Here is a 17,006-nt window from a genome sequence, read left to right as displayed (position 1 = left end):
CTCACCAGGGTGGCCGAGTGGTTAAGGCGTTGGACTTAAGATCCAATGGACGTTTGTCCGCATGGGTTCGAGCCCCATTCCTGGTATGGGTTTTCAGCAGGTTTGTAGGAACGTGCAGATGCTTTTGAAAAGCATTTTCCTCCGCCCTCCTCGGCCTCCCACTGCCCCTCCCCAACGGTCCCCATTCAAGCCTCAGGTGTGGAGTCTGCTGCTACTCTTCCACCAGCATGGATGCTTCCCAGAGCAATGAAGTGCCATCTACACAGAGCCCCTGCCTAGAGAAATACACCTCCTATGTCTTTTTCCACTATAGGGAGTAGGAGAAAGGGATTGCTTCCTGGGCAACATGGGTCTGCCGCTAGAATTTGCAGATTTCTCCCCTTTTTTTGATTTACGCCTACAGGCTCTCCCTTCCCAGTGGAGCAGGATCTGCTGATGCAGGCCCGGCTGGCTCAAACGTGCAAAGGGTTCTCCACAGGCCTCTGGGAAAGAAATTGAGCAGAGTTTCCTGCCCCGCCTCCTCTCGCCTTCCGAACGGGCAATGCCCTGACGGGTCCCCCACAACCTATCCTGCCCATGCCCACACCCCTGTATATGAGGGTGACCCATGTCCCTCACCCTCCATGCTCGAATGGAAGGCCTGTGTGTCCTGAGGGGAGCACCAGACAGGCATCTCTCAGGCCAGGCAGACACCTGCAGTACCTGTTAAGCTCCAAAGCCTGTACATTCCCAAGATGCAACAGGTCACTATGCAAATCAGGCAGCCCTTGCCACACCCTCCCCGCCTCTGGCCTCTGCCGCTTTCCGTACGTGCAGCTCAGCTTTTTCTTACCCAGAGGCAGACTTCCGTTTTAGCAAACAGGTGGGTTGCAGTGGGTCCAGGACGCCATTTGGAGACAAAGCCTGCGGCCCAGTCAAAGGAGGACTACCTGCCACAGGCCATGGGGTCAGAAGCCTACAAAAGGAAGCGCGCCTCGGAATACAGGATCTCACTTGCTCAAGAGCCTTGCCTCCCACCATGGGAAGCAGCTCTAAAGGAACCTTGCGAAAATCATATTTTGAGCGATAGTGCGTCATGCTAGGCAAATTGTGAGTCAGAAAAGCAACTTCATTTTGAGAAGCCCTGACCTACGGGAAGGAAAAGCTTTCAAGGTCAGAAGAGGGACTTTTCCCTGACCGGGAATCGAACCCAGGCCGCGGCGGTGAGAGCGCCGAATCCTAACCACTAGACCACCAGGGAGCCCAGAGCCGTGCAGCAAAAGTTCATACACTGCTCTCCGAGTGACAAAGCTCATGGGGGCTGAAAACATATTTTATTCTACAGCAAATATGAATCGGAACTTAATCCTCATGATGCCACCAGACTGCCTGTCACTTCCAGGCACAGGCCATCCTCTCCCCCTTGCTACTGAACCGATGAATTCCTGCACAATCAGGATCCCCGGGAAAACACAAGAGGGACACCTAGTGGCTGCTGATGGCGCACAGACAGCTGGTACACCTTCTCTCACCTATCTCGTTATTCAGCTTGCTGGAAGAATACATTGCGCTTAAGCGATTCAAGAGTGCAAAGGAGAAGAGTGCTCCAAAGTAGATGTATGCATCACAGCAGGGTTTTCCAGCAATTTACCTTTCTGTTGAGCTGGTACTGCACTTCACGCCAACATAGAGCACCTGACTGGGTGGGGGACTGCGTGCGCACAAAGGTGGCTTAGGTCAATGGGGGCAAAGCAACCTGGGGCACAGGAGAACAAGCCCCATTCCTCCGCTTTCATCTATTGGGAGGGGTGCCTTTTTAAAGACCTTCTTTTAAAAAAGATACACAGACAAATTAAGCAATCTATGCTTTAGAGGGATCTTCCCTGACCGGGAATCGAACCCGGGCCGCGGCGGTGAAAGCGCCGAATCCTAGCCACTAGACCACCAGGGAGTAGATGCTCTAGTGTGCCTGCCTTGCTCACCCCCTTATTGTGACTAAGCTAACTCCAATATAAAAATTAACGGTAAGGTCCGAGTGGGAGAAAGTTAGGTGTCACACAGTGTGTTTGTTATAAGCAATTACTTTTAACCTCCTGCAAAAGCATTTTAACTCTGCAATCACCTCTTGCTGGACAGCTGGTGCTACAGCAGCAAGCATAAAAAGGGAGTTGAAGAAAGTAAATCCTTGGGTCTCACCAGGGTGGCCGAGTGGTTAAGGCGTTGGACTTAAGATCCAATGGACGTTTGTCCGCATGGGCTCGAGCCCCATTCCTGGTATGGGTTTTCAGCAGGTTTGTAGGAACGTGCAGATGCTTTTGAAAAGCATTTTCCTCCGCCCTCCTCGGCCTCCCACTGCCCCTCCCCAACGGTCCCCATTCAAGCCTCAGGTGTGGAGTCTGCTGCTACTCTTCCACCAGCATGGATGCTTCCCAGAGCAATGAAGTGCCATCTACACAGAGCCCCTGCCTAGAGAAATACACCTCCTATGTCTTTTTCCACTATAGGGAGTAGGAGAAACTGATTGCTTCCTGGGCAACATGGGTCTGCCGCTCGAATTTGCAGATTTCTCCCCTTTTTTTGATTTACGCCTACAGGCTCTCCCTTCCCAGTGGAGCAGGATCTGCTGATGCAGGCCCGGCTGGCTCAAACGTGCAAAGGGTTCTCCACAGGCCTCTGGGAAAGAAATTGAGCAGAGTTTCCTGCCCCGCCTCCTCTCGCCTTCCGAACGGGCTTCCAAACGGGCAATGCCCTGACGGGTCCCCCACAACCTATCCTGCCCATGCCCACACCCCTGTATATGAGGGTGACCCATGTCCCTCACCCTTCATGCTCGAATGGAAGGCCTGTGTGTCCTGAGGGGAGCACCAGACAGGCATCTCTCAGGCCAGGCAGACACCTGCAGTACCTGTTAAGCTCCAAAGCCTGTACATTCCCAAGATGCAACAGGTCACTATGCAAATCAGGCAGCCCTTGCCACACCCTCCCCGCCTCTGGCCTCTGCCGCTTTCCGTACGTGCAGCTCAGCTTTTTCTTACCCAGAGGCAGACTTCCGTTTTAGCAAACAGGTGGGTTGCAGTGGGTCCAGGACGCCATTTGGAGACAAAGCCTGCGGCCCAGTCAAAGGAGGACTACCTGCCACAGGCCATGGGGTCAGAAGCCTACAAAAGGAAGCGCGCCTCGGAATACAGGATCTCACTTGCTCAAGAGCCTTGCCTCCCACCATGGGAAGCAGCTCTAAAGGAACCTTGCGAAAATCATATTTTGAGCGATACTGCGTCATGCTAGGCAAATTGTGAGTCAGAAAAGCAACTTCATTTTGAGAAGCCCTGACCTACGGGAAGGAAAAGCTTTCAAGGTCAGAAGAGGGACTTTTCCCTGACCGGGAATCGAACCCGGGCCGCGGCGGTGAAAGCGCCGAATCCTAGCCACTAGACCACCAGGGAGTAGATGCTCTAGTGTGCCTGCCTTGCTCACCCCCTTATTGTGACTAAGCTAACTCCAATATAAAAATTAACGGTAAGGTCCGAGTGGGAGAAAGTTAGGTGTCACACAGTGTGTTTGTTATAAGCAATTACTTTTAACCTCCTGCAAAAGCCTTTTAACTCTGCAATCACCTCTTGCTGGACAGCTGGTGCTACAGCAGCAAGCATAAAAAGGGAGTTGAAGAAAGTAAATCCTTGGGTCTCACCAGGGTGGCCGAGTGGTTAAGGCGTTGGACTTAAGATCCAATGGACGTTTGTCCGCATGGGCTCGAGCCCCATTCCTGGTATGGGTTTTCAGCAGGTTTGTAGGAACGTGCAGATGCTTTTGAAAAGCATTTTCCTCCGCCCTCCTCGGCCTCCCACTGCCCCTCCCCAACGGTCCCCATTCAAGCCTCAGGTGTGGAGTCTGCTGCTACTCTTCCACCAGCATGGATGCTTCCCAGAGCAATGAAGTGCCATCTACACAGAGCCCCTGCCTAGAGAAATACACCTCCTATGTCTTTTTCCACTATAGGGAGTAGGAGAAACTGATTGCTTCCTGGGCAACATGGGTCTGCCGCTAGAATTTGCAGATTTCTCCCCTTTTTTTGATTTACGCCTACAGGCTCTCCCTTCCCAGTGGAGCAGGATCTGCTGATGCAGGCCCGGCTGGCTCAAACGTGCAAAGGGTTCTCCACAGGCCTCTGGGAAAGAAATTGAGCAGAGTTTCCTGCCCCGCCTCCTCTCGCCTTCCGAACGGGCAATGCCCTGACGGGTCCCCCACAACCTATCCTGCCCATGCCCACACCCCTGTATATGAGGGTGACCCATGTCCCTCACCCTCCATGCTCAAATGGAAGGCCTGTGTGTCCTGAGGGGAGCACCAGACAGGCGTCTCTCAGGCCAGGCAGACACCTGCAGTACCTGTTAAGCTCCAAAGCCTGTACATTCCCAAGATGCAACAGGTCACTATGCAAATCAGGCAGCCCTTGCCACACCCTCCCCGCCTCTGGCCTCTGCCGCTTTCCGTACGTGCAGCTCAGCTTTTTCTTACCCAGAGGCAGACTTCCGTTTTAGCAAACAGGTGGGTTGCAGTGGGTCCAGGACGCCATTTGGAGACAAAGCCTGCGGCCCAGTCAAAGGAGGACTACCTGCCACAGGCCATGGGGTCAGAAGCCTACAAAAGGAAGCGCGCCTCGGAATACAGGATCTCACTTGCTCAAGAGCCTTGCCTCCCACCATGGGAAGCAGCTCTAAAGGAACCTTGCGAAAATCATATTTTGAGCGATACTGCGTCATGCTAGGCAAATTGTGAGTCAGAAAAGCAACTTCATTTTGAGAAGCCCTGACCTACGGGAAGGAAAAGCTTTCAAGGTCAGAAGAGGGACTTTTCCCTGACCGGGAATCGAACCCGGGCCGCGGCGGTGAAAGCGCCGAATCCTAGCCACTAGACCACCAGGGAGTAGATGCTCTAGTGTGCCTGCCTTGCTCACCCCCTTATTGTGACTAAGCTAACTCCAATATAAAAATTAACGGTAAGGTCTGAGTGGGAGAAAGTTAGGTGTCACACAGTGTGTTTGTTATAAGCAATTACTTTTAACCTCCTGCAAAAGCCTTTTAACTCTGCAATCACCTCTTGCTGGACAGCTGGTGCTACAGCAGCAAGCATAAAAAGGGAGTTGAAGAAAGTAAATCCTTGGGTCTCACCAGGGTGGCCGAGTGGTTAAGGCGTTGGACTTAAGATCCAATGGACGTTTGTCCGCATGGGTTCGAGCCCCATTCCTGGTATGGGTTTTCAGCAGGTTTGTAGGAACGTGCAGATGCTTTTGAAAAGCATTTTCCTCCGCCCTCCTCGGCCTCCCACTGCCCCTCCCCAACGGTCCCCATTCAAGCCTCAGGTGTGGAGTCTGCTGCTACTCTTCCACCAGCATGGATGCTTCCCAGAGCAATGAAGTGCCATCTACACAGAGCCCCTGCCTAGAGAAATACACCTCCTATGTCTTTTTCCACTATAGGGAGTAGGAGAAAGGGATTGCTTCCTGGGCAACATGGGTCTGCCGCTAGAATTTGCAGATTTCTCCCCTTTTTTTGATTTACGCCTACAGGCTCTCCCTTCCCAGTGGAGCAGGATCTGCTGATGCAGGCCCGGCTGGCTCAAACGTGCAAAGGGTTCTCCACAGGCCTCTGGGAAAGAAATTGAGCAGAGTTTCCTGCCCCGCCTCCTCTCGCCTTCCGAACGGGCAATGCCCTGACGGGTCCCCCACAACCTATCCTGCCCATGCCCACACCCCTGTATATGAGGGTGACCCATGTCCCTCACCCTCCATGCTCGAATGGAAGGCCTGTGTGTCCTGAGGGGAGCACCAGACAGGCATCTCTCAGGCCAGGCAGACACCTGCAGTACCTGTTAAGCTCCAAAGCCTGTACATTCCCAAGATGCAACAGGTCACTATGCAAATCAGGCAGCCCTTGCCACACCCTCCCCGCCTCTGGCCTCTGCCGCTTTCCGTACGTGCAGCTCAGCTTTTTCTTACCCAGAGGCAGACTTCCGTTTTAGCAAACAGGTGGGTTGCAGTGGGTCCAGGACGCCATTTGGAGACAAAGCCTGCGGCCCAGTCAAAGGAGGACTACCTGCCACAGGCCATGGGGTCAGAAGCCTACAAAAGGAAGCGCGCCTCGGAATACAGGATCTCACTTGCTCAAGAGCCTTGCCTCCCACCATGGGAAGCAGCTCTAAAGGAACCTTGCGAAAATCATATTTTGAGCGATACTGCGTCATGCTAGGCAAATTGTGAGTCAGAAAAGCAACTTCATTTTGAGAAGCCCTGACCTACGGGAAGGAAAAGCTTTCAAGGTCAGAAGAGGGACTTTTCCCTGACCGGGAATCGAACCCAGGCCGCGGCGGTGAGAGCGCCGAATCCTAACCACTAGACCACCAGGGAGCCCAGAGCCGTGCAGCAAAAGTTCATACACTGCTCTCCGAGTGACAAAGCTCATGGGGGCTGAAAACATATTTTATTCTACAGCAAATATGAATCGGAACTTAATCCTCATGATGCCACCAGACTGCCTGTCACTTCCAGGCACAGGCCATCCTCTCCCCCTTGCTACTGAACCGATGAATTCCTGCACAATCAGGATCCCCGGGAAAACACAAGAGGGACACCTAGTGGCTGCTGATGGCGCACAGACAGCTGGTACACCTTCTCTCACCTATCTCGTTATTCAGCTTGCTGGAAGAATACATTGCGCTTAAGCGATTCAAGAGTGCAAAGGAGAAGAGTGCTCCAAAGTAGATGTATGCATCACAGCAGGGTTTTCCAGCAATTTACCTTTCTGTTGAGCTGGTACTGCACTTCACGCCAACATAGAGCACCTGACTGGGTGGGGGACTGCGTGCGCACAAAGGTGGCTTAGGTCAATGGGGGCAAAGCAACCTGGGGCACAGGAGAACAAGCCCCATTCCTCCGCTTTCATCTATTGGGAGGGGTGCCTTTTTAAAGACCTTCTTTTAAAAAAGATACACAGACAAATTAAGCAATCTATGCTTTAGAGGGATCTTCCCTGACCGGGAATCGAACCCGGGCCGCGGCGGTGAAAGCGCCGAATCCTAGCCACTAGACCACCAGGGAGTAGATGCTCTAGTGTGCCTGCCTTGCTCACCCCCTTATTGTGACTAAGCTAACTCCAATATAAAAATTAACGGTAAGGTCCGAGTGGGAGAAAGTTAGGTGTCACACAGTGTGTTTGTTATAAGCAATTACTTTTAACCTCCTGCAAAAGCCTTTTAACTCTGCAATCACCTCTTGCTGGACAGCTGGTGCTACAGCAGCAAGCATAAAAAGGGAGTTGAAGAAAGTAAATCCTTGGGTCTCACCAGGGTGGCCGAGTGGTTAAGGCGTTGGACTTAAGATCCAATGGACGTTTGTCCGCATGGGCTCGAGCCCCATTCCTGGTATGGGTTTTCAGCAGGTTTGTAGGAACGTGCAGATGCTTTTGAAAAGCATTTTCCTCCGCCCTCCTCGGCCTCCCACTGCCCCTCCCCAACGGTCCCCATTCAAGCCTCAGGTGTGGAGTCTGCTGCTACTCTTCCACCAGCATGGATGCTTCCCAGAGCAATGAAGTGCCATCTACACAGAGCCCCTGCCTAGAGAAATACACCTCCTATGTCTTTTTCCACTATAGGGAGTAGGAGAAACTGATTGCTTCCTGGGCAACATGGGTCTGCCGCTAGAATTTGCAGATTTCTCCCCTTTTTTTGATTTACGCCTACAGGCTCTCCCTTCCCAGTGGAGCAGGATCTGCTGATGCAGGCCCGGCTGGCTCAAACGTGCAAAGGGTTCTCCACAGGCCTCTGGGAAAGAAATTGAGCAGAGTTTCCTGCCCCGCCTCCTCTCGCCTTCCGAACGGGCAATGCCCTGACGGGTCCCCCACAACCTATCCTGCCCATGCCCACACCCCTGTATATGAGGGTGACCCATGTCCCTCACCCTCCATGCTCGAATGGAAGGCCTGTGTGTCCTGAGGGGAGCACCAGACAGGCGTCTCTCAGGCCAGGCAGACACCTGCAGTACCTGTTAAGCTCCAAAGCCTGTACATTCCCAAGATGCAACAGGTCACTATGCAAATCAGGCAGCCCTTGCCACACCCTCCCCGCCTCTGGCCTCTGCCGCTTTCCGTACGTGCAGCTCAGCTTTTTCTTACCCAGAGGCAGACTTCCGTTTTAGCAAACAGGTGGGTTGCAGTGGGTCCAGGACGCCATTTGGAGACAAAGCCTGCGGCCCAGTCAAAGGAGGACTACCTGCCACAGGCCATGGGGTCAGAAGCCTACAAAAGGAAGCGCGCCTCGGAATACAGGATCTCACTTGCTCAAGAGCCTTGCCTCCCACCATGGGAAGCAGCTCTAAAGGAACCTTGCGAAAATCATATTTTGAGCGATACTGCGTCATGCTAGGCAAATTGTGAGTCAGAAAAGCAACTTCATTTTGAGAAGCCCTGACCTACGGGAAGGAAAAGCTTTCAAGGTCAGAAGAGGGACTTTTCCCTGACCGGGAATCGAACCCGGGCCGCGGCGGTGAAAGCGCCGAATCCTAGCCACTAGACCACCAGGGAGTAGATGCTCTAGTGTGCCTGCCTTGCTCACCCCCTTATTGTGACTAAGCTAACTCCAATATAAAAATTAACGGTAAGGTCTGAGTGGGAGAAAGTTAGGTGTCACACAGTGTGTTTGTTATAAGCAATTACTTTTAACCTCCTGCAAAAGCCTTTTAACTCTGCAATCACCTCTTGCTGGACAGCTGGTGCTACAGCAGCAAGCATAAAAAGGGAGTTGAAGAAAGTAAATCCTTGGGTCTCACCAGGGTGGCCGAGTGGTTAAGGCGTTGGACTTAAGATCCAATGGACGTTTGTCCGCATGGGTTCGAGCCCCATTCCTGGTATGGGTTTTCAGCAGGTTTGTAGGAACGTGCAGATGCTTTTGAAAAGCATTTTCCTCCGCCCTCCTCGGCCTCCCACTGCCCCTCCCCAACGGTCCCCATTCAAGCCTCAGGTGTGGAGTCTGCTGCTACTCTTCCACCAGCATGGATGCTTCCCAGAGCAATGAAGTGCCATCTACACAGAGCCCCTGCCTAGAGAAATACACCTCCTATGTCTTTTTCCACTATAGGGAGTAGGAGAAAGGGATTGCTTCCTGGGCAACATGGGTCTGCCGCTAGAATTTGCAGATTTCTCCCCTTTTTTTGATTTACGCCTACAGGCTCTCCCTTCCCAGTGGAGCAGGATCTGCTGATGCAGGCCCGGCTGGCTCAAACGTGCAAAGGGTTCTCCACAGGCCTCTGGGAAAGAAATTGAGCAGAGTTTCCTGCCCCGCCTCCTCTCGCCTTCCGAACGGGCAATGCCCTGACGGGTCCCCCACAACCTATCCTGCCCATGCCCACACCCCTGTATATGAGGGTGACCCATGTCCCTCACCCTCCATGCTCGAATGGAAGGCCTGTGTGTCCTGAGGGGAGCACCAGACAGGCATCTCTCAGGCCAGGCAGACACCTGCAGTACCTGTTAAGCTCCAAAGCCTGTACATTCCCAAGATGCAACAGGTCACTATGCAAATCAGGCAGCCCTTGCCACACCCTCCCCGCCTCTGGCCTCTGCCGCTTTCCGTACGTGCAGCTCAGCTTTTTCTTACCCAGAGGCAGACTTCCGTTTTAGCAAACAGGTGGGTTGCAGTGGGTCCAGGACGCCATTTGGAGACAAAGCCTGCGGCCCAGTCAAAGGAGGACTACCTGCCACAGGCCATGGGGTCAGAAGCCTACAAAAGGAAGCGCGCCTCGGAATACAGGATCTCACTTGCTCAAGAGCCTTGCCTCCCACCATGGGAAGCAGCTCTAAAGGAACCTTGCGAAAATCATATTTTGAGCGATACTGCGTCATGCTAGGCAAATTGTGAGTCAGAAAAGCAACTTCATTTTGAGAAGCCCTGACCTACGGGAAGGAAAAGCTTTCAAGGTCAGAAGAGGGACTTTTCCCTGACCGGGAATCGAACCCAGGCCGCGGCGGTGAGAGCGCCGAATCCTAACCACTAGACCACCAGGGAGCCCAGAGCCGTGCAGCAAAAGTTCATACACTGCTCTCCGAGTGACAAAGCTCATGGGGGCTGAAAACATATTTTATTCTACAGCAAATATGAATCGGAACTTAATCCTCATGATGCCACCAGACTGCCTGTCACTTCCAGGCACAGGCCATCCTCTCCCCCTTGCTACTGAACCGATGAATTCCTGCACAATCAGGATCCCCGGGAAAACACAAGAGGGACACCTAGTGGCTGCTGATGGCGCACAGACAGCTGGTACACCTTCTCTCACCTATCTCGTTATTCAGCTTGCTGGAAGAATACATTGCGCTTAAGCGATTCAAGAGTGCAAAGGAGAAGAGTGCTCCAAAGTAGATGTATGCATCACAGCAGGGTTTTCCAGCAATTTACCTTTCTGTTGAGCTGGTACTGCACTTCACGCCAACATAGAGCACCTGACTGGGTGGGGGACTGCGTGCGCACAAAGGTGGCTTAGGTCAATGGGGGCAAAGCAACCTGGGGCACAGGAGAACAAGCCCCATTCCTCCGCTTTCATCTATTGGGAGGGGTGCCTTTTTAAAGACCTTCTTTTAAAAAAGATACACAGACAAATTAAGCAATCTATGCTTTAGAGGGATCTTCCCTGACCGGGAATCGAACCCGGGCCGCGGCGGTGAAAGCGCCGAATCCTAGCCACTAGACCACCAGGGAGTAGATGCTCTAGTGTGCCTGCCTTGCTCACCCCCTTATTGTGACTAAGCTAACTCCAATATAAAAATTAACGGTAAGGTCCGAGTGGGAGAAAGTTAGGTGTCACACAGTGTGTTTGTTATAAGCAATTACTTTTAACCTCCTGCAAAAGCATTTTAACTCTGCAATCACCTCTTGCTGGACAGCTGGTGCTACAGCAGCAAGCATAAAAAGGGAGTTGAAGAAAGTAAATCCTTGGGTCTCACCAGGGTGGCCGAGTGGTTAAGGCGTTGGACTTAAGATCCAATGGACGTTTGTCCGCATGGGCTCGAGCCCCATTCCTGGTATGGGTTTTCAGCAGGTTTGTAGGAACGTGCAGATGCTTTTGAAAAGCATTTTCCTCCGCCCTCCTCGGCCTCCCACTGCCCCTCCCCAACGGTCCCCATTCAAGCCTCAGGTGTGGAGTCTGCTGCTACTCTTCCACCAGCATGGATGCTTCCCAGAGCAATGAAGTGCCATCTACACAGAGCCCCTGCCTAGAGAAATACACCTCCTATGTCTTTTTCCACTATAGGGAGTAGGAGAAACTGATTGCTTCCTGGGCAACATGGGTCTGCCGCTCGAATTTGCAGATTTCTCCCCTTTTTTTGATTTACGCCTACAGGCTCTCCCTTCCCAGTGGAGCAGGATCTGCTGATGCAGGCCCGGCTGGCTCAAACGTGCAAAGGGTTCTCCACAGGCCTCTGGGAAAGAAATTGAGCAGAGTTTCCTGCCCCACCTCCTCTCGCCTTCCGAACGGGCTTCCAAACGGGCAATGCCCTGACGGGTCCCCCACAACCTATCCTGCCCATGCCCACACCCCTGTATATGAGGGTGACCCATGTCCCTCACCCTTCATGCTCGAATGGAAGGCCTGTGTGTCCTGAGGGGAGCACCAGACAGGCATCTCTCAGGCCAGGCAGACACCTGCAGTACCTGTTAAGCTCCAAAGCCTGTACATTCCCAAGATGCAACAGGTCACTATGCAAATCAGGCAGCCCTTGCCACACCCTCCCCGCCTCTGGCCTCTGCCGCTTTCCGTACGTGCAGCTCAGCTTTTTCTTACCCAGAGGCAGACTTCCGTTTTAGCAAACAGGTGGGTTGCAGTGGGTCCAGGACGCCATTTGGAGACAAAGCCTGCGGCCCAGTCAAAGGAGGACTACCTGCCACAGGCCATGGGGTCAGAAGCCTACAAAAGGAAGCGCGCCTCGGAATACAGGATCTCACTTGCTCAAGAGCCTTGCCTCCCACCATGGGAAGCAGCTCTAAAGGAACCTTGCGAAAATCATATTTTGAGCGATACTGCGTCATGCTAGGCAAATTGTGAGTCAGAAAAGCAACTTCATTTTGAGAAGCCCTGACCTACGGGAAGGAAAAGCTTTCAAGGTCAGAAGAGGGACTTTTCCCTGACCGGGAATCGAACCCGGGCCGCGGCGGTGAAAGCGCCGAATCCTAGCCACTAGACCACCAGGGAGTAGATGCTCTAGTGTGCCTGCCTTGCTCACCCCCTTATTGTGACTAAGCTAACTCCAATATAAAAATTAACGGTAAGGTCCGAGTGGGAGAAAGTTAGGTGTCACACAGTGTGTTTGTTATAAGCAATTACTTTTAACCTCCTGCAAAAGCCTTTTAACTCTGCAATCACCTCTTGCTGGACAGCTGGTGCTACAGCAGCAAGCATAAAAAGGGAGTTGAAGAAAGTAAATCCTTGGGTCTCACCAGGGTGGCCGAGTGGTTAAGGCGTTGGACTTAAGATCCAATGGACGTTTGTCCGCATGGGCTCGAGCCCCATTCCTGGTATGGGTTTTCAGCAGGTTTGTAGGAACGTGCAGATGCTTTTGAAAAGCATTTTCCTCCGCCCTCCTCGGCCTCCCACTGCCCCTCCCCAACGGTCCCCATTCAAGCCTCAGGTGTGGAGTCTGCTGCTACTCTTCCACCAGCATGGATGCTTCCCAGAGCAATGAAGTGCCATCTACACAGAGCCCCTGCCTAGAGAAATACACCTCCTATGTCTTTTTCCACTATAGGGAGTAGGAGAAACTGATTGCTTCCTGGGCAACATGGGTCTGCCGCTAGAATTTGCAGATTTCTCCCCTTTTTTTGATTTACGCCTACAGGCTCTCCCTTCCCAGTGGAGCAGGATCTGCTGATGCAGGCCCGGCTGGCTCAAACGTGCAAAGGGTTCTCCACAGGCCTCTGGGAAAGAAATTGAGCAGAGTTTCCTGCCCCGCCTCCTCTCGCCTTCCGAACGGGCAATGCCCTGACGGGTCCCCCACAACCTATCCTGCCCATGCCCACACCCCTGTATATGAGGGTGACCCATGTCCCTCACCCTCCATGCTCGAATGGAAGGCCTGTGTGTCCTGAGGGGAGCACCAGACAGGCGTCTCTCAGGCCAGGCAGACACCTGCAGTACCTGTTAAGCTCCAAAGCCTGTACATTCCCAAGATGCAACAGGTCACTATGCAAATCAGGCAGCCCTTGCCACACCCTCCCCGCCTCTGGCCTCTGCCGCTTTCCGTACGTGCAGCTCAGCTTTTTCTTACCCAGAGGCAGACTTCCGTTTTAGCAAACAGGTGGGTTGCAGTGGGTCCAGGACGCCATTTGGAGACAAAGCCTGCGGCCCAGTCAAAGGAGGACTACCTGCCACAGGCCATGGGGTCAGAAGCCTACAAAAGGAAGCGCGCCTCGGAATACAGGATCTCACTTGCTCAAGAGCCTTGCCTCCCACCATGGGAAGCAGCTCTAAAGGAACCTTGCGAAAATCATATTTTGAGCGATACTGCGTCATGCTAGGCAAATTGTGAGTCAGAAAAGCAACTTCATTTTGAGAAGCCCTGACCTACGGGAAGGAAAAGCTTTCAAGGTCAGAAGAGGGACTTTTCCCTGACCGGGAATCGAACCCGGGCCGCGGCGGTGAAAGCGCCGAATCCTAGCCACTAGACCACCAGGGAGTAGATGCTCTAGTGTGCCTGCCTTGCTCACCCCCTTATTGTGACTAAGCTAACTCCAATATAAAAATTAACGGTAAGGTCTGAGTGGGAGAAAGTTAGGTGTCACACAGTGTGTTTGTTATAAGCAATTACTTTTAACCTCCTGCAAAAGCCTTTTAACTCTGCAATCACCTCTTGCTGGACAGCTGGTGCTACAGCAGCAAGCATAAAAAGGGAGTTGAAGAAAGTAAATCCTTGGGTCTCACCAGGGTGGCCGAGTGGTTAAGGCGTTGGACTTAAGATCCAATGGACGTTTGTCCGCATGGGTTCGAGCCCCATTCCTGGTATGGGTTTTCAGCAGGTTTGTAGGAACGTGCAGATGCTTTTGAAAAGCATTTTCCTCCGCCCTCCTCGGCCTCCCACTGCCCCTCCCCAACGGTCCCCATTCAAGCCTCAGGTGTGGAGTCTGCTGCTACTCTTCCACCAGCATGGATGCTTCCCAGAGCAATGAAGTGCCATCTACACAGAGCCCCTGCCTAGAGAAATACACCTCCTATGTCTTTTTCCACTATAGGGAGTAGGAGAAAGGGATTGCTTCCTGGGCAACATGGGTCTGCCGCTAGAATTTGCAGATTTCTCCCCTTTTTTTGATTTACGCCTACAGGCTCTCCCTTCCCAGTGGAGCAGGATCTGCTGATGCAGGCCCGGCTGGCTCAAACGTGCAAAGGGTTCTCCACAGGCCTCTGGGAAAGAAATTGAGCAGAGTTTCCTGCCCCGCCTCCTCTCGCCTTCCGAACGGGCAATGCCCTGACGGGTCCCCCACAACCTATCCTGCCCATGCCCACACCCCTGTATATGAGGGTGACCCATGTCCCTCACCCTCCATGCTCGAATGGAAGGCCTGTGTGTCCTGAGGGGAGCACCAGACAGGCATCTCTCAGGCCAGGCAGACACCTGCAGTACCTGTTAAGCTCCAAAGCCTGTACATTCCCAAGATGCAACAGGTCACTATGCAAATCAGGCAGCCCTTGCCACACCCTCCCCGCCTCTGGCCTCTGCCGCTTTCCGTACGTGCAGCTCAGCTTTTTCTTACCCAGAGGCAGACTTCCGTTTTAGCAAACAGGTGGGTTGCAGTGGGTCCAGGACGCCATTTGGAGACAAAGCCTGCGGCCCAGTCAAAGGAGGACTACCTGCCACAGGCCATGGGGTCAGAAGCCTACAAAAGGAAGCGCGCCTCGGAATACAGGATCTCACTTGCTCAAGAGCCTTGCCTCCCACCATGGGAAGCAGCTCTAAAGGAACCTTGCGAAAATCATATTTTGAGCGATACTGCGTCATGCTAGGCAAATTGTGAGTCAGAAAAGCAACTTCATTTTGAGAAGCCCTGACCTACGGGAAGGAAAAGCTTTCAAGGTCAGAAGAGGGACTTTTCCCTGACCGGGAATCGAACCCAGGCCGCGGCGGTGAGAGCGCCGAATCCTAACCACTAGACCACCAGGGAGCCCAGAGCCGTGCAGCAAAAGTTCATACACTGCTCTCCGAGTGACAAAGCTCATGGGGGCTGAAAACATATTTTATTCTACAGCAAATATGAATCGGAACTTAATCCTCATGATGCCACCAGACTGCCTGTCACTTCCAGGCACAGGCCATCCTCTCCCCCTTGCTACTGAACCGATGAATTCCTGCACAATCAGGATCCCCGGGAAAACACAAGAGGGACACCTAGTGGCTGCTGATGGCGCACAGACAGCTGGTACACCTTCTCTCACCTATCTCGTTATTCAGCTTGCTGGAAGAATACATTGCGCTTAAGCGATTCAAGAGTGCAAAGGAGAAGAGTGCTCCAAAGTAGATGTATGCATCACAGCAGGGTTTTCCAGCAATTTACCTTTCTGTTGAGCTGGTACTGCACTTCACGCCAACATAGAGCACCTGACTGGGTGGGGGACTGCGTGCGCACAAAGGTGGCTTAGGTCAATGGGGGCAAAGCAACCTGGGGCACAGGAGAACAAGCCCCATTCCTCCGCTTTCATCTATTGGGAGGGGTGCCTTTTTAAAGACCTTCTTTTAAAAAAGATACACAGACAAATTAAGCAATCTATGCTTTAGAGGGATCTTCCCTGACCGGGAATCGAACCCGGGCCGCGGCGGTGAAAGCGCCGAATCCTAGCCACTAGACCACCAGGGAGTAGATGCTCTAGTGTGCCTGCCTTGCTCACCCCCTTATTGTGACTAAGCTAACTCCAATATAAAAATTAACGGTAAGGTCCGAGTGGGAGAAAGTTAGGTGTCACACAGTGTGTTTGTTATAAGCAATTACTTTTAACCTCCTGCAAAAGCATTTTAACTCTGCAATCACCTCTTGCTGGACAGCTGGTGCTACAGCAGCAAGCATAAAAAGGGAGTTGAAGAAAGTAAATCCTTGGGTCTCACCAGGGTGGCCGAGTGGTTAAGGCGTTGGACTTAAGATCCAATGGACGTTTGTCTGCATGGGCTCGAGCCCCATTCCTGGTATGGGTTTTCAGCAGGTTTGTAGGAACGTGCAGATGCTTTTGAAAAGCATTTTCCTCCGCCCTCCTCGGCCTCCCACTGCCCCTCCCCAACGGTCCCCATTCAAGCCTCAGGTGTGGAGTCTGCTGCTACTCTTCCACCAGCATGGATGCTTCCCAGAGCAATGAAGTGCCATCTACACAGAGCCCCTGCCTAGAGAAATACACCTCCTATGTCTTTTTCCACTATAGGGAGTAGGAGAAACTGATTGCTTCCTGGGCAACATGGGTCTGCCGCTCGAATTTGCAGATTTCTCCCCTTTTTTTGATTTACGCCTACAGGCTCTCCCTTCCCAGTGGAGCAGGATCTGCTGATGCAGGCCCGGCTGGCTCAAACGTGCAAAGGGTTCTCCACAGGCCTCTGGGAAAGAAATTGAGCAGAGTTTCCTGCCCCGCCTCCTCTCGCCTTCCGAACGGGCTTCCAAACGGGCAATGCCCTGACGGGTCCCCCACAACCTATCCTGCCCATGCCCACACCCCTGTATATGAGGGTGACCCATGTCCCTCACCCTTCATGCTCGAATGGAAGGCCTGTGTGTCCTGAGGGGAGCACCAGACAGGCATCTCTCAGGCCAGGCAGACACCTGCAGTACCTGTTAAGCTCCAAAGCCTGTACATTCCCAAGATGCAACAGGTCACTATGCAAATCAGGCAGCCCTTGCCACACCCTCCCCGCCTCTGGCCTCTGCCGCTTTCCGTACGTGCAGCTCAGCTTTTTCTTACCCAGAGGCAGACTTCCGTTTTAGCAAACAGGTGGGTTGCAGTGGGTCCAGGACGCCAT

The 17,006-nt window shown here is 52.8% G+C and overlaps 23 non-coding genes across 23 annotated transcripts; 10 read left to right on the top strand and 13 right to left on the bottom strand.

Moving 5' to 3' along the window:
• Positions 1-3: 3 nt before the first annotated feature.
• On the top strand, positions 4-86 carry TRNAL-UAA (transfer RNA leucine (anticodon UAA)). The gene has a single exon. It is a non-coding gene; the product is annotated as a tRNA-Leu (tRNA).
• A 1,082-nt stretch (positions 87-1,168) lies between these two features.
• TRNAE-CUC (transfer RNA glutamic acid (anticodon CUC)) lies at positions 1,169-1,240 on the bottom strand. Its single transcript has one exon. It is a non-coding gene; the product is annotated as a tRNA-Glu (tRNA).
• A 618-nt stretch (positions 1,241-1,858) lies between these two features.
• Positions 1,859-1,930, bottom strand: TRNAE-UUC (transfer RNA glutamic acid (anticodon UUC)). The gene has a single exon. It is a non-coding gene; the product is annotated as a tRNA-Glu (tRNA).
• Positions 1,931-2,173: 243 nt separating this feature from the next.
• On the top strand, positions 2,174-2,256 carry TRNAL-UAA (transfer RNA leucine (anticodon UAA)). The gene has a single exon. It is a non-coding gene; the product is annotated as a tRNA-Leu (tRNA).
• Positions 2,257-3,350: 1,094 nt separating this feature from the next.
• On the bottom strand, positions 3,351-3,422 carry TRNAE-UUC (transfer RNA glutamic acid (anticodon UUC)). The gene has a single exon. It is a non-coding gene; the product is annotated as a tRNA-Glu (tRNA).
• A 243-nt stretch (positions 3,423-3,665) lies between these two features.
• Positions 3,666-3,748, top strand: TRNAL-UAA (transfer RNA leucine (anticodon UAA)). Its single transcript has one exon. It is a non-coding gene; the product is annotated as a tRNA-Leu (tRNA).
• Positions 3,749-4,830: 1,082 nt separating this feature from the next.
• Positions 4,831-4,902, bottom strand: TRNAE-UUC (transfer RNA glutamic acid (anticodon UUC)). Its single transcript has one exon. It is a non-coding gene; the product is annotated as a tRNA-Glu (tRNA).
• Positions 4,903-5,145: 243 nt separating this feature from the next.
• Positions 5,146-5,228, top strand: TRNAL-UAA (transfer RNA leucine (anticodon UAA)). The gene has a single exon. It is a non-coding gene; the product is annotated as a tRNA-Leu (tRNA).
• A 1,082-nt stretch (positions 5,229-6,310) lies between these two features.
• Positions 6,311-6,382, bottom strand: TRNAE-CUC (transfer RNA glutamic acid (anticodon CUC)). The gene has a single exon. It is a non-coding gene; the product is annotated as a tRNA-Glu (tRNA).
• Positions 6,383-7,000: 618 nt separating this feature from the next.
• Positions 7,001-7,072, bottom strand: TRNAE-UUC (transfer RNA glutamic acid (anticodon UUC)). The gene has a single exon. It is a non-coding gene; the product is annotated as a tRNA-Glu (tRNA).
• Positions 7,073-7,315: 243 nt separating this feature from the next.
• On the top strand, positions 7,316-7,398 carry TRNAL-UAA (transfer RNA leucine (anticodon UAA)). Its single transcript has one exon. It is a non-coding gene; the product is annotated as a tRNA-Leu (tRNA).
• A 1,082-nt stretch (positions 7,399-8,480) lies between these two features.
• Positions 8,481-8,552, bottom strand: TRNAE-UUC (transfer RNA glutamic acid (anticodon UUC)). The gene has a single exon. It is a non-coding gene; the product is annotated as a tRNA-Glu (tRNA).
• A 243-nt stretch (positions 8,553-8,795) lies between these two features.
• Positions 8,796-8,878, top strand: TRNAL-UAA (transfer RNA leucine (anticodon UAA)). Its single transcript has one exon. It is a non-coding gene; the product is annotated as a tRNA-Leu (tRNA).
• A 1,082-nt stretch (positions 8,879-9,960) lies between these two features.
• TRNAE-CUC (transfer RNA glutamic acid (anticodon CUC)) lies at positions 9,961-10,032 on the bottom strand. The gene has a single exon. It is a non-coding gene; the product is annotated as a tRNA-Glu (tRNA).
• A 618-nt stretch (positions 10,033-10,650) lies between these two features.
• TRNAE-UUC (transfer RNA glutamic acid (anticodon UUC)) lies at positions 10,651-10,722 on the bottom strand. Its single transcript has one exon. It is a non-coding gene; the product is annotated as a tRNA-Glu (tRNA).
• Positions 10,723-10,965: 243 nt separating this feature from the next.
• Positions 10,966-11,048, top strand: TRNAL-UAA (transfer RNA leucine (anticodon UAA)). Its single transcript has one exon. It is a non-coding gene; the product is annotated as a tRNA-Leu (tRNA).
• A 1,094-nt stretch (positions 11,049-12,142) lies between these two features.
• On the bottom strand, positions 12,143-12,214 carry TRNAE-UUC (transfer RNA glutamic acid (anticodon UUC)). The gene has a single exon. It is a non-coding gene; the product is annotated as a tRNA-Glu (tRNA).
• A 243-nt stretch (positions 12,215-12,457) lies between these two features.
• Positions 12,458-12,540, top strand: TRNAL-UAA (transfer RNA leucine (anticodon UAA)). Its single transcript has one exon. It is a non-coding gene; the product is annotated as a tRNA-Leu (tRNA).
• Positions 12,541-13,622: 1,082 nt separating this feature from the next.
• TRNAE-UUC (transfer RNA glutamic acid (anticodon UUC)) lies at positions 13,623-13,694 on the bottom strand. Its single transcript has one exon. It is a non-coding gene; the product is annotated as a tRNA-Glu (tRNA).
• Positions 13,695-13,937: 243 nt separating this feature from the next.
• On the top strand, positions 13,938-14,020 carry TRNAL-UAA (transfer RNA leucine (anticodon UAA)). The gene has a single exon. It is a non-coding gene; the product is annotated as a tRNA-Leu (tRNA).
• A 1,082-nt stretch (positions 14,021-15,102) lies between these two features.
• On the bottom strand, positions 15,103-15,174 carry TRNAE-CUC (transfer RNA glutamic acid (anticodon CUC)). The gene has a single exon. It is a non-coding gene; the product is annotated as a tRNA-Glu (tRNA).
• Positions 15,175-15,792: 618 nt separating this feature from the next.
• On the bottom strand, positions 15,793-15,864 carry TRNAE-UUC (transfer RNA glutamic acid (anticodon UUC)). Its single transcript has one exon. It is a non-coding gene; the product is annotated as a tRNA-Glu (tRNA).
• Positions 15,865-16,107: 243 nt separating this feature from the next.
• TRNAL-UAA (transfer RNA leucine (anticodon UAA)) lies at positions 16,108-16,190 on the top strand. The gene has a single exon. It is a non-coding gene; the product is annotated as a tRNA-Leu (tRNA).
• Positions 16,191-17,006: the final 816 nt, after the last annotated feature.

Source organism: Lissotriton vulgaris, chromosome 4_1, assembly GCF_964263255.1.
Source record: "Lissotriton vulgaris chromosome 4_1, aLisVul1.2, whole genome shotgun sequence".
Classification (NCBI taxonomy): Eukaryota; Metazoa; Chordata; class Amphibia; order Caudata; family Salamandridae; genus Lissotriton; species Lissotriton vulgaris.
The sequence above is the reverse complement of the archived record's forward strand: the minus strand, read 5'-3'. Positions and strand labels throughout refer to the sequence as shown.